General features: G+C 61.2%; 1 pseudogene; it reads right to left on the reverse strand.

Moving 5' to 3' along the window:
• Positions 1-499: 499 nt before the first annotated feature.
• On the reverse strand, positions 500-11,153 carry LOC116546081 (annotated as a pseudogene).
• Positions 11,154-13,304: the final 2,151 nt, after the last annotated feature.

Raw genomic sequence — 13,304 nt, forward strand, 5'->3', positions numbered from 1 at the left:
GATCTGAACAGAAGCTTGCTTCTCCTGCAGTGACCATCTGGGGACCCAGGGAGGGGGGAATGGCCAGCTTCTTTCATGCAGCTCAGACCCCTGCAGGTCACTGGCAAAGGAGGGTGGAGCCATTGAGGGCAGAGCCAGGTGGCAGTGGGCTGAGCCCAGTGTGGAGGAGCCAGGCTGAACCTCCAGGGAAGCTTGCTGCTTTCTGGGCAGGACTGGGCCTGCGGGCCATTGAGGGGACCCTCCCCACTGCACAGCTGTCTAGAGTAAACTCTGTCCTGGGGTGTGCTGCCAGAGTGTGCCTGCCCTGGCTTCCCTGAGGCCCCCTGTGCTGCCCAGGAACGGGCCCTGTGGTCCCCTCATCCGCCTAATCCTGGGAACCCCTGCCCTGAGGGAGGCGAGACAGATGGCGCCTGTGTCCCACTCTGCTCACTTTCAGATGAGGCAACAATCACCAAGGTCCCGGGCAAACTCCCCTGCCAGCCCGGCCCGCACCACTTGCCTTGTTCCAGTTTCCAGCTTGCCAGCTGGCGTTCCTGGCAGCCAGCGGGTCCACAGGGCACCCTGCCTCAGCCAGGTTGGGGGCTGGGGGCTGGGTCTCAGAGGCTCTGCGGCAGTTTGCAGGGCTGTCCCAAGCTGGCGTGGACAGCAGCCCAGAACTCAGGGGCACCTCAGGGCTGAGGGACTCAGGCGGGCCCTCGGGTCCCGGGCTCGGGGCAGGCTCAGGCTCAGGTGTGTGCCCAAGGCCAGTCAGGGTCATGGGGAGGAAGGTGCCCCACACTGCCACAGTCCGCAGGTCCCAGGAGCCTGGTCCTGGGGTTGGGGAGTTGGGAGTCCCCGGCTGCAGGCCGGCGGGTCTAGCTCCAGGGCCTCCTCATCGATGGCGTTGCCCATGCTGCTGGCCTGGGTGCTGAGGTGGGTGAAGGGTGTGGGGCCAGGCGGCGCAGGATGAAGTCAGCCTCGTTGAAGAGCTCATGGCTGGAGGAGCCGCTGCCTGAGCCTTCAGGGACCAGTGTGTCCAGGGGCCAAGGACCGGGTGGCAGAGAGCAGGTGACTTGGCGGGCTGGCTGCTGGGCCTCGTCACAGGGGACACCAGTGTCATTGGTGCAGAGGACACTTCGGTGCTGAGTGCCCTCCCCACATGTCACTGAGCACTGTGGGGGAAGCCAGGGTGAGGGACTCAGGCTGGGAGGCAGGCTGCCAGGGGACGCTGAGGCAAGGTGGGGGCAAGGCACTGTCCACTGTCCAGTGTCAGAGTGGCAGGGACCCCAGCCAGCCCTCTCTGGCCCTACCCAGTTCAAGGTCATGGCTGTGGCCACGGCTTTGCAGGGGCTTCTTGATCCCTGAGGCTTTGGAGTCAGGCTGGACCCTGGAATGCCCCAGACTCCCTCCCACCCACAGTACCAGGCAGTAAGGGCTGGAGGAAGGCTGTCTGCCTCCCTGTAGCCTGAGACCAAGGGTGGCGCTGGAGGTGGCCCCTCCCATCCCGCATTCACCTGAGACCAGTTCCCCACAGCCCAGGTGGCCAGACAGGGCACGTGGCGGTTGCAAGGGGTTTCAGTCTGGGGCGGGGGAAGGTGTTCACAGGCGGGCGGCTCCAGGGCGCTCTGCTCATCCAGCTCCACACTGCAGATGCAGAGCATGGCCCAGTGTGAGAGGCCCCCAGGCAGGAGCTGGAGCACAGCTGTCCCTCACCTGCCCACCACCTGGCAAGGGCACATGGGTGGCATCAGTAGGCTCACCAGCAGGGAGGGCCAGGCCAGGCTCCCAGGCCCTCAGAGTTGGGACCAAGGCCAGTGGCTGCTTCTCCAGAGCTCCAAGCCCAGGTAGGTGCCCTGCCCCCTAAGTCTGGTGACATGGCCCAGCTCCTCCACTCCTGCCACCCTCCCCTCAGGGGAAGTGAGCGTGACCTGAGGCCTATTTCTATAGCCAGGGACCTAAGGAGGAGGACCACAGGTGTCCAGGCTGGCCCAGGCTGGAATAAGGGGTGACCAGGAGCTGGGGCTTCAGCCTTGGGAAGACGCGTGAACACCTGGCTGCCTGTGCTCCTCCCTGGGGCCTCTGGGGCCCAGAAGTAGGGGCCTGTGGCAGACCCAGGCCGCCTGGGGGTAGGGAGTTGGTAGGGGCGTCGGGGCAGCTCACCTGGCAGGGCAGGGCTGCTCACTGCATTTCCTCTGGCGGTCATCAGGCTGGCCCAGGGGGTCACAGTGCCCCTCGTCCACAGGCCCTGCCTGCCGCTCCGAGCAGTACACACTCTGCCTCTGCACACCTAGGGGCCGTGGGGCTCAGCCTGGGCCTGACACCCAGGTGCCCACCACCTAAGACCCAAAGACACCATTTCTGCCAGAACCCTCCCAGAGCAGCACCTCACCACCCTGTCAGGATGAAGGCAGGCCTCCACGGCTGCCTCCTCCTTGCTGTCCTGCTCTCACCCGCCCTCTCCTACGTAGCCTCCCTCTGACTGTCCCTGGAGAGGTGGCACAGTGTGGAGGTTTAGTGGGTTGGGTCCCCAGACCCTCTGCTTCCTAGCTGAGATGCCTGGGTGGCTCATTTGGCCTCTCTGAACCTTGGCGGCCTCCTCTGTGAAGTGGGGGTGACAATCCTGCCTGCCTCCAAGCCCCGGAGGGAGGACTGCTTGTGGCCTTGTGTGTGCGGGCTCAGCCCGTGCCCAGCACATCCTAAGAGCTTGATCTGTACCAGCTGCTGCTAGCATGCAAACCCAGCCATGATGTCAAGGCTGCCCCACTGTCCACGCCCTTCCCAATGGCTCAGAGAACATCTGGAGAAGAAATGCATCAAGGGGCAAGCCCCGCTCCCTGCTCCCACACCAGCCTTGGCATTGCTCCTGTCCTTCATACCTTCTGCCACTGCCCACCCTGGGCTTTTCCACAGCCACACTCCTCACTTAAACTCACTTCCATACTGCCTGCTGAGGTCCAGCCTCAGGACCCCCTCTGCTGGTGGCTCTGCTTTCTCTGCTCCCCCAGGGTCTCAAGAGTAAGCTGTCCCTCCCCTGAGCTGTCAGTCTCACGACCGTCCCCCTTTCCTCACCAACGGATTCTGATATTGCTCAAGGTCCCAGCTACAGCAATGGGAACTGCTGAAAACACCCGGAAGCCACTCCCTTGAAACTATGGTTTCTGGGACACAGTCCTGGCTGGGGAGAAACAGGCACGAGTCCCTCGCTGGGAGTCAGCCCTTTTCCCTCCTTCTTCCTGCCCGGAACATGGCAAGAGGCCTGCAAGGGAGGATGACACCTGTGACAAGCAGGAGGGGAGGGGCTGCCGTGGCAAGGACGCTGCAGCTGAGGGACAGTCAGCTCCAGGTCCCGCCAGCTTGGACTGTGCACCTGGGACTTCCTGCCTGTCTGTCCTGGCCACTGCGGGGCACTTGCCTCTGCGTACACTCCTATATGGTCTACCTTCGAGGCAGCCGATTTGCTGAAAGACAATCCCCCAAATGTCTCGTGCTGTACATGTATCTGTTGGTTTCTCACATTTGTCTATTTAAAGACACCTGAATTATGGCAGGTGTGGTGGCTCATGCCTGTAATCAATCCCAGCGCTTTGGGAGGCTGAGTCAGGTGAATCACCTGAAGTCAGTAGTTCAAGACCAGCCTCGCCAACATGGTGAAACACCGCCTCTACCAATAATAAAAAATTAGCCAGGCATGGTGGCAAATGCCTGTAAATCCCAACTACTCAGGAGGCTGAGGCAGGAGAATCAGTGGGACCTGGGAGGCGGAGGCTGCTGTGAGCCAAGATCACACAACTGTACTCCAGCCTGGGTGACAGAGCAAGACTCATCTCAAAATAAATAAAATAAAGATAGCTGTATTAGATAAAACGGGCTTCCTGGCTTTGGAAGGCGTCTACCCAGTTCTCCTGTTCTCATGTTGTCATCATAACAGCATTTTAAGGCTCCCTCTCTTCCCCTGCGCGCCCGCCCCCTCCCTCACTTCTCCTTTCCCTCTTCCCCACTCCTTCTCCTTCCCTCACTTCTTTCCTCCAAATAGTAATAATAATTTTTAAATAGCATTTTAAGAAATGCTCAAGTGTCTCTATCTCAGATTCCCGATTCTGAGACTCTGAGGACACTGGGTGTCAACGATGGACTGAGGGGAAAGGGGAGGACTAAGAGAGTGAGAGACGGAGGCAGGGGGGAGACTGAGGGGTGAGCAGGGAGACCAAGGGGCTGGGGAGACCCGGGTGGGGGAGACTGAGGGGCGGGAGGACTGAGAGGCACGACCGCGGGGAGACCGAGGAATGTGGGGAGATGGGGAGGGGGGAGATTGAGGGGTGGGGGGAGACGGGGTGGGGGGAGACCGAGGGGCAGAAGGGGAGACCCAGGGGTGGGGGGGAGACAGAGGGGGGGATTGAGGAGCATGTAGGGAAGACCAAGGGACGAGGGAGAAGACTGAGGGGTCGGGGGAAACTGAGGGGCATGGGGGGAAGACCAAGGGGCAGGGCGGGAGACCTGAGGTGGGGGGATTCTGAGAGGCAGGGAGACCAAGGGGCATGGGGGGCATGAAGGGAAATATGGGGAGGAAGAGTTGGAGTTAATGAAACCATCATACTTTTTACATAGTTTAAAGAAATAAGTCGGCATGGTGAGGGGCCACAGGGCTGGCCTCAGAGTGGAGTGGGAAACCTGGCTGTGCCCTAGCCTCCCTCTCCTCACTGCCCCCTTCCCTGCCACCTTCCACTGTTCCCCCTCCTTCTGTCTGGGAAGCCCCTCATGGGGCGGCCACCAGGGAGCCCCAGGCTCTGGACCACTAGAGGGGCTGGAGAAGGGGAGCAGTGCCCCTACAGGCCCACGGCTAAGGCTCTGTGGGGGTGAGGGGTCGTCTCCAGGACACAGCAGAAATGCAGGCACGAGACCTGCCGGAGCTGAGCCAGGACAAAATCGAGAGGGAGCTGTGCCCCCTGGATGGAGAACGGCAAGAGCTGGGGCACGCTGAGCACTCGCCGCAAGCTGCCCCCACCTCCTCATCTATTTACCTCCCAGTGGGCATGGGACATGGGGCAATTGCCAGCCTCATTGCACAGATGGGGAACTGAGGCTCAGAGAAGCAAACCTCCAGACCTGTGGTGGCCCAGCAGTGAGCTGGAGGCTGAAGCCAGTGTCCCTGTCCAGAGCCAAAGCCCCTGCTGGCAGGGCTGTGCCTGCCCCTCTTCTCACCTGTGCCGCAGGTGACCGTGCACTTGGTCCAGGGTCTGTAGTGCCAGGAGAACTCGGGCAGCGGGACCTCGCCATGGCCATCTGCCTCCCTGTGGACGGTGTACTCATAGCATACCCCGGGGTTGCTCTCCTGAAACAGCAGCTGGGCAGGCAGGGGGGCCCCATGAGCATGAGGCGTCCTCTCCATCCACCCAGCCCTAGAGGAGCTGACCCCAGCCACCTCTGAACTGCAGCTACATCACGGGGCCATTTTAAAAGATGGGGAAACTGAGGCAGAGGTTGCAGCAGCAGGGCCTGGCTGACAGCCAGGCTCTGTGACTGCCCCAGGGCTCACTCCTCCAGTATGAGACCCTGCCATGGGCCTGGGGTTTCTGCCTCTGCTCGCTGCTCCTCGGCCTCAGGAAGCACGCACCTGAATCTAGACAAGCTCGTTGGTGGGACCCGGGGACGTAAGGTTCTCCCAGTTGCCCCCGCGTGCGTATGTTAAGGTGGTCCCTGCCACCTGGTAGTCCCCGTCCCACTGGATGGTCCAGCCGCCGTTGAGGAAGTACTTCTTTGGGTCCTCGCTCTACAGTGCCAGGAAGTTAGCAGCCTCCTGGATAGAGATCTCACGTGCGCCAGCTGGGATCAGCCTCACGTCCACATACCCTGCTGGCCACGGGTTGTGTATAGGTTGTGCTCAGGATGACAGGGTTGCCTATCCCCACCTGCCGCCCTCACCTCTCTCCCCACTTGCACCCCGCCTGCTGATGCCAAAGATTCCACCGTTACCTTAAAAGTCTGAGCTCCCCTAATTGCTCAGATATGTTGTAGGTCACCAAAACCTCACAGAGGTGCCCCAAATCCTGACCCTGTGTCCATGCCCTGTCACTCCTCTCTTGGGGACCTAAACTGGTCTCATCACAAGGCTAGGCCCACCCAACACTCAGGGCCAGCTGGCATTCTCTTTCTAAAATGCCAGCGTGCTCAGGCCTTTCTCCCGGGTCACCCTCCTCAGCCCACATGGCTTTTATTCACCCGCTTCTGTAACACCCATCACGCGCCAGGCACTGCTCACCTGTAAAATGAGTAACAACCCTAGGATGTAGGAACTATTGTTGACCCCATTTCACAGATGAGGAAAGTGAGGCAGGCAGGGATAGTAACATGAATGAGCATCCTGCTGGGATCTGAGGACAATGGGGTTTTCCTCCCATGGGAAACCTTCCGACTTCCCCAGGCCAGGAGAGTCTTCCTTGGTGCTCCCAAATCCTCTGGGCCTCCCTGCACTGCACTGGCCACACAGAAGGTTCTGTCCCCTGCGGGACTGAACGATTCACCTCCATGTCCCCATCACCTAGCACAGTCAGCACTCGAACAATGTGTGCAAAGCAGACCCAAGGTGAGGGCGTGGAACTGAGGGTCTCAGAAGCTTCAGGAGGAGACCACCATCCTCCTAGAGGCCCAGGGGCTGCACACAAGCTGAGCTGGACCTGCCTGGGGTCTCTGGGACAAGAGGACTCCCCACAGGGACAGGTCTCTGCGCTTGGGTTAGGGGTCCCTGACTCCTACAAGAATTCCACCCCAGCAAGGCTTCCCTGCTTAGCCATCTATGGCTGGGTGAGGACCATGAGGCCAATGGGGGGGCCCGGGGCAGATGGGGAAGTGGCCACCAGGTAAAGAGCACACCCCTCCCCCACAGTGGTCCCACTCCATACCCAGGCCCTCGGCCTCCTCGAAGGTCTCACTCACAGTGTGGCAGGTGGAGCCATTGCCGTGGCACACGCCACAGGGGTCCTCCATGGCACTGGAGTCAATCTCGAAGTCACAGCCCACATTCTGCAACACACAAGGGAGGGGAGACCCGTGGTGCTGGTGGTCAGCCCTCTGTGGCCCCAGCCCCGGGGGCCAGGGTCAGGAGGAGACAGCTGGAGAGGGGGTCGGGAGGCCTCTCTCTGGCCCTGCCCCACCCCAGCTGTGCCTCTGACCCAGGTGAACTTCTCTATCTCCCTGAGCCTCAGCGTCCTCAGATGTGAGACGGGGAGACTCGCCCCTCCCTTAAAGGTATGTCTTGAGTATCACATGTGACAAGAGGAGGGAGTTCTGCAAAGGCTGCGGGCAGGCAGGGACCTGACTCACCACGGGCTCCTGACCAGCATGTGCAGGGAATCTGAACATCAGAGGTGCTGGGGGTGGGCCCCTCCCTGCTGGTCCCCCTCCGAGCCCAGGCCCGGACACCCCAGAGGCTTAGGGGGGCTAGAAGCAGAGGCAGGTAGGTGGCTGGGGAGATGGGCAAAGACGAGATGCCTTCAGAGCTAGAGCCCTTCATGTCACCTGTGCCACCTCATTTGACCCCTTCTATCAGGGAGGAAACAACTGCCTGGGGTCAGCCAGCTGGCAAGAGGTCAAACCCCTGCCTGGGCTCCGGTGTCCCAGCTGGGGCGGTGCTGGCACAGCATCCAAGGAGACGAGCGGCAGCAAGCCCTGACTGGCAGGGGTCTCCAGTGCCAGAAGGCCTGGTATGGGCTTTGCCTTAGTGGTATAGAGGGTGGGGTCTGGGAAGCCCAATGGCAGAGCATGGGGAGGGTGGCCAGAGGACCAGGAGGGACCCAGTGGAGAACCTGGGGCCTGCCAGTGGGGCTGGGGGTGGGCGGTGCTGGGAGAGCCTTTTCCCGACCAGGCACACCTTGCCGATGCCATTGATGCAGAGGTCCCGGCTGACCCTGCCCTGGTAGCAGGGGGTGCCATCAACCACGGCATCCTGGAGCTTCTCGGCAAAATACTCATTTGAGGGCCGGCAGTGCAACTCACAGGGGTGCACTGGGAGCTAAGTAGAAGACCCATCAGCGACAGCTGGGGCAGAAGTTACGGAGGTCACCAGGAAGACCCCTCCGTGACACACATCCATGGCAGGCTGGAGGCTCCAGCTGGGCTGGTAGCTATCTGCAAGGCTGCAGGCTGGGGAGCTGGGAGGAGCAGCAGCCCCAGGGCACAGTGGCTCGGCCCAGGCTTGGGGTGGAGACTGAGCCTCCTTCTGCAACACAGGGTAGCCTTGAGCGCACACAGCCCCAGCCCTCTGAGCCCGAGTGTCCCCGTGGGAGGCAGCACTCACCGTCATTGACCACAGGCACCCATGTGTACAGTTGGCCCTTGGAGAGCATAGCATCAAAGTGGCTGCATTGGACGTGGCAGAAGGAGGGGGCAGGCTTGTAGGTTGCAGAGGCGGAAATGCTTCCGCTCACGCACGCAGTACTTGCCCTAGTATTTGGGCCTGTGGGGAGATGCAGGGAGGGCCCGGTGAGTGCTACTGTGTGGCCACAGCCCGGAGTGAGCGGCCTCCTCCTGTACTCGCACCCTGAGATCCCTGCCACCCAGCTCTGCGCACATGCTCTCCTCCCGTGGGCTACCCCCACTCTGGCCCAGACACACCCTCCCTGTTTATAAGGACCTGCAGGGAAGTGGCAGCAGGAAGCCTGAGCTCTGTCCCCAACCTGCTGTATGACTGTGGGCAAGTCTCTGGCCAACCCCTGGGCCTCAGTTTCCTCCTCTGTAAAATGGGGTTGGGGCTGACTCTGCAAAGGTCTGTTGAGAAGCTGCAACAAGCTGCAGGCATGACTGGCACTGACTGGAGGGACTGCTCCGAGTCCCCAGCACATGACACCAGCATCCTAACAAGCCCTTGAGTCCTCAGCCTCCCTCCTGGTGGCAGTTCCCCCAGCCTAGGTGTAAAAAAAAGCCCCCAGGGCCCCGGCCAGCTGAGAGGTCTAGGCCAGGGTAGCTGGACCCAACCCAGCTCAGACCTGGAGGTCTGGAGGCAGGGAGGGCCACAGGCCAGTCTTAGCCAAGCACAGGGCCCTGGGTAAGGCTGGCTGTGAACCCCATGCGTTCCCTGGGTGGCCTCGTGCAGAGGGAATCAGCTGGGCAGTGCCTCGGTCTACGGTACTGCTGGGCTCTGCGCCTCACCATATCCTCACATCCCCCTGTTTAAACGGAGAAACAGAGGCCCAGAGAAGGAGTGAAGAGGGGTTTCAAACCCTGAGCCATCTAAGGTCCAGGGCCCACACTCTTCCCCACTGCCCTCTCCGTCCTCCCTCTAGCCGGTGGCTGCTTTGCCGTGTGGCCTCTGATGAGTCTCTCTAGTCTCTGGGCCTCAATGTCCCCCTCTCTGCAAAGGGGTCAGCAGTGGGGACCTGTCAGCCCCAGAACCCTCCTTGAAAGTGACTCAAGGTGGCCTGGACACTCGGACTGACCGTTATGAGGACACTTCTAAGAGCCAGGGGCTGGGACAGAGCCAAGCCCCTGCAATCGGCTGACTGCTTGGGTCCTGTCCCATCGCCCAGGGCACTCTTGGCCCCACACTCACGCAGGGTGCGTGCACTGCCGCTCAGCGCTCTGCACGACCATGCCACAGCTCCACGAGCAGATGGACCAGGTGCTCCAGCCAGACCAGCCACCGTCCACGGCCTCAGGCCAGAAGCCCACGGGTACCCACTCCCCGTTGAGACACCACTACCGAGACAGAAGGAGGTAGAGCCACACCACCCCCAAGCCTATCTAAGGGACTCGTCACAGTGGATCCGTGATTGACCCAGAATTCAGAGCCGGGTCTGTGGCCACCCATCCTTGGCCTCTCCCACAAGCCTCTGACGTGTCACAGTGTCATTCAGGGGCGTAGCCCAGGCCAAGCGAGGTTCCTGCCAGGCTGGCATCCACGGGCTGGTGAGGGCTGCCCCCTGAGCCTTCCCGCCAGGTCCCCACACCCTGGTACCCACCCCAGCCCACTCACATCCATGTCGTCACAGAAGGCAGAGTAGGCCCCGTACTGGAGGCGGCACTGGTGGCTCACATCATAGAGGACGCCGGGCAGCACTGAGGGGAAGTTGATGATGTCCTTGTCAGGAGAATCATCCAGGCACAGGCCCCACCTGTGGCTAGAGATGGGACGGGAGCAAGGAGAGGGGGGGCAGCCTGTGAGACCCATCGGAGAGGCCTTGGCTGGGCTGGGAGGGTAGGAGGGAGCGGCACAGAGCCCCAACACTGTAGGAGAACTCCAGCCCCCCGCTTGGCTCAGCCACCCTGCAGCCAGCAGCAGAGGTCCTCCCGCCCACGCTAATCTCACCTCCTGGGCACTCCAGCTCAACAACCCCAGCCCCAGTGCCCGGCCTCTGCACACGCTGCTGCCTCCACCCCACTCCTCTTGCCCTACCGCTGTAGCCTCCCCTCCAGATGCAGCACCAGGGTCCTTTCCTCCGAAGCCTCCTAGATCACCAAGCCCTCTTGTGGCCCTGCTCTCCAACCCTGCAGCCTGCATCCCTGAGCCCAGACCCTGGAGCCAGGCCCAACAAGGATCTGGAGAACATCACATCACAGTTGACACAACAGAGCCTCTGATGGCCCAACCCAGGCAGAGACCTCGGGTCATCTATGGAAGGACAAGTTCTGGAAAGCAGCGCTCCCCTGGGAGAGAGCCCAGGCAGCTGTGCCCGTCCCTCTTCAGGACTGGCCTCAGCCTCTGTCACACCCTATCTACTCCCGCCTTCCTCCAGCCCCATTCCCTAGCAGCAGTGGCGGGGAACCGGGCAGACGAGAGCAGGCAAAATCTGTACCCACCAGACACTCCTGCTGCCATGGTGTGGCGAAGACGAGGCTGCCCTAGACACAACACCGCGAGGCAGGGGGCATGCAGGTGGGGAGCCCTGGGGAGGGTGGCCCAGGCCCAGCTGGCACCCACTTCTGCCCCTGCCTCACTCTGCATGGCCCTCGGGCATGGCTATTGTGTCCGGGCCCTGTGTCCATCCTGCTGCCCCTGCTGGACCTTAGGCTGGCACCACTACAGCTTAGCAGCAGGAGTGCCCTGGCATACTGACCAGCCCACCCCTCGACTCCTTGCTGTCCTGGAGAAACTGGAGGAAAGTTTGGGGGCCTTCTGGGGGCAGCAGTTCTGGGGAGAATTGAGCCACGCGGACAATCAGGGCCGAGATGACCCCGGCAGCCATGACTTGGGCAGAAGCAACAAAGGGAGGCAGGACCCACGGGACCTGGGGCCTCTAGCCAGGCAGGGGTGATGGGGAGGCACAAACCCTCCAGTCTCCCATCTGGGAGGTCTCAGGGCAGGCAGTGCCAGGCCCGAGGGCCAGGATGAGCCACAGTCCTGGGTGCGCCAGGCAGGGATTGCACAGGGAAGAAAGCAGAGGTGATAAATCCCAGAGTCCAGCAGGGAAAGGAGAAGGAGACACTACAGATGTGGAGAGGCTGGAAGAACATGAAAGAGTCAGGAACAGCCAGTACCGCCGAAGGCAGGTGTGGGGCGAGGCTGGGAGGGTGGCTCAGGCTGTAGGACCCCAAAGCCCAGATTTCAGAGCAGGGGGCCTGGCAGCTGGGAGATCCAGGCTGGGTGGGCGGTCTGTGTGGTCTCCGAAGTCCCCTGGCCAGTGACAGGCCCCTGGCTGTGACCAGGGCTGCAGAGAAGAAAGCCAAGGTGACCAAACTCCTACTGAGGACCCTGGAATCCTCCTGGAGTCACCCAGACTGCCCTGCTGGCAGGAAACAGATCCCTCTAACATGGGAGTGGGCAGAGGAGCAGCTGCTGCATGCAGTCCTAGTGCCCAAGATGACAACGTGCCAGGCTGGTCCTGGGCACCAGGTGCACACCCTTTTATTCGCTCCTCACAACCTTGAGATGGCCATGTGCCAGGCTGGCCCCACGCACCGGGTGCACACCCTCTCATTCACTCCTCACAACCCCAAGATGGCCACGTGCCAGGCTGGTCCCACGCACCAGGTGCACACCCTCTCATTCGCTCCTCACAACATCTCAGGCAGACTGTACCATCATCTCCCCTCACACACTCAGGACTCATCCGTCACTTGCCCTGGGATACACACAAGAGGAACGTGATGGCCAGGATCTCAAGCCAAGTCCAGGCTGCCTGCACCAGGCTGTGTCTGCTCACTGGGCTGCCCCCAGGGCAGGGTTCCTCCCATTCAACCGTGAGCCCGGCCTCAAATACTTCACCCCAAATACAAGTTTAAAACCATGGCAGCCGAGGCTTCGCAGGGAGAAACGAGTGCCCCAAGTGCTCCGGCAGCTTGGGGCTCCCTGAGCCTCCCTGGGCCTGCACCCAGGGCAGAGTGTCAGCAGAGGGTGATGGGGTCAGCTGGCCCTGGGCTCCTTCCTTCCTCTAGCATTCCATGGTTCAAGGATGTAGGTGGGGGCTCACCCATCCTAGCTAAGGGGTCTTCTGACCCGGTGGCTGAGGAGTCCAATGCTCCTCACCCCAGCACCAACAGTCTGGGAGAAGTCAGGAGCACGAGGCAACCCTCACCAAATCCACTGCAGGAATCAGGCCAGGTGCTGTCTTGGGAGTCAGGAACCCACGTATTTACTCTTTGACTGGCTGTAGATGCTCATCGCCTTGGGCCTTCACGTCCTCATCTACAAGAGGCTGATCCTAAGCTACAGAAGTATAAATATCAGTGTCTTCTTGGGAAAAATCACACAGGCGGCCGGCAGCCAGTGCTTCCTTCCTCTGACAGGCTCACTGCCAGGTCCTCTGCGCGGCCGATATACCCGGATCCCCAAGCCCGTCAGCTCTTCCCCTCCACGCCCCTCCTCGAGCTAATTATAGTGGGTATGGGCAGTCCCACAAGAGGTCGGAGCAGACAGTATATGACTCGGATCAGAAGCCTCACTGTAACCTGGAGACAGCAAAGCGCTGCCCACCACCAACAGGAGAGACTTGGGGGCCCGCTCCCCTGCCCCCCCTCCAGGATCTGGTCATGGAGTCATTGGATGGGGGGTCCATGGGGTGAACTAGAGGACCCCACGTGTGACCCAGCCTCCCTCTTTCCCTGTAGAAATGCTGGCTTTAAGGGAAGGAGGGAGCAGAGCCTCCCCTCCTCCCAGCCTGGTCCAAGTTGACACTGGTGAAATGCTGTGACCACTCCCCAGAGCCCCTAAAGAACCTGTCAGCCTGGAAAGTCTCTTAAGAGTTCTTAAGGCCAACCTTCTTGGACAGGCTTCACAGGCTACCCTCCAGCCTATCCCCGACCACCTCCTGAGAGCTCTTCTGCCCCACCCTACACTGGCAATGGCCCCGGCCTCTGCCCAGCCTGCCCTCCACCTACAGCGCCCTTCTTCCTTGCAG

Source organism: Sapajus apella, unplaced genomic scaffold (genome assembly GCF_009761245.1).
Source record: "Sapajus apella isolate SASKATOON/1434 unplaced genomic scaffold, GSC_monkey_1.0 scaffold571, whole genome shotgun sequence".
In the NCBI taxonomy this organism is placed as follows: Eukaryota; Metazoa; Chordata; class Mammalia; order Primates; family Cebidae; genus Sapajus; species Sapajus apella.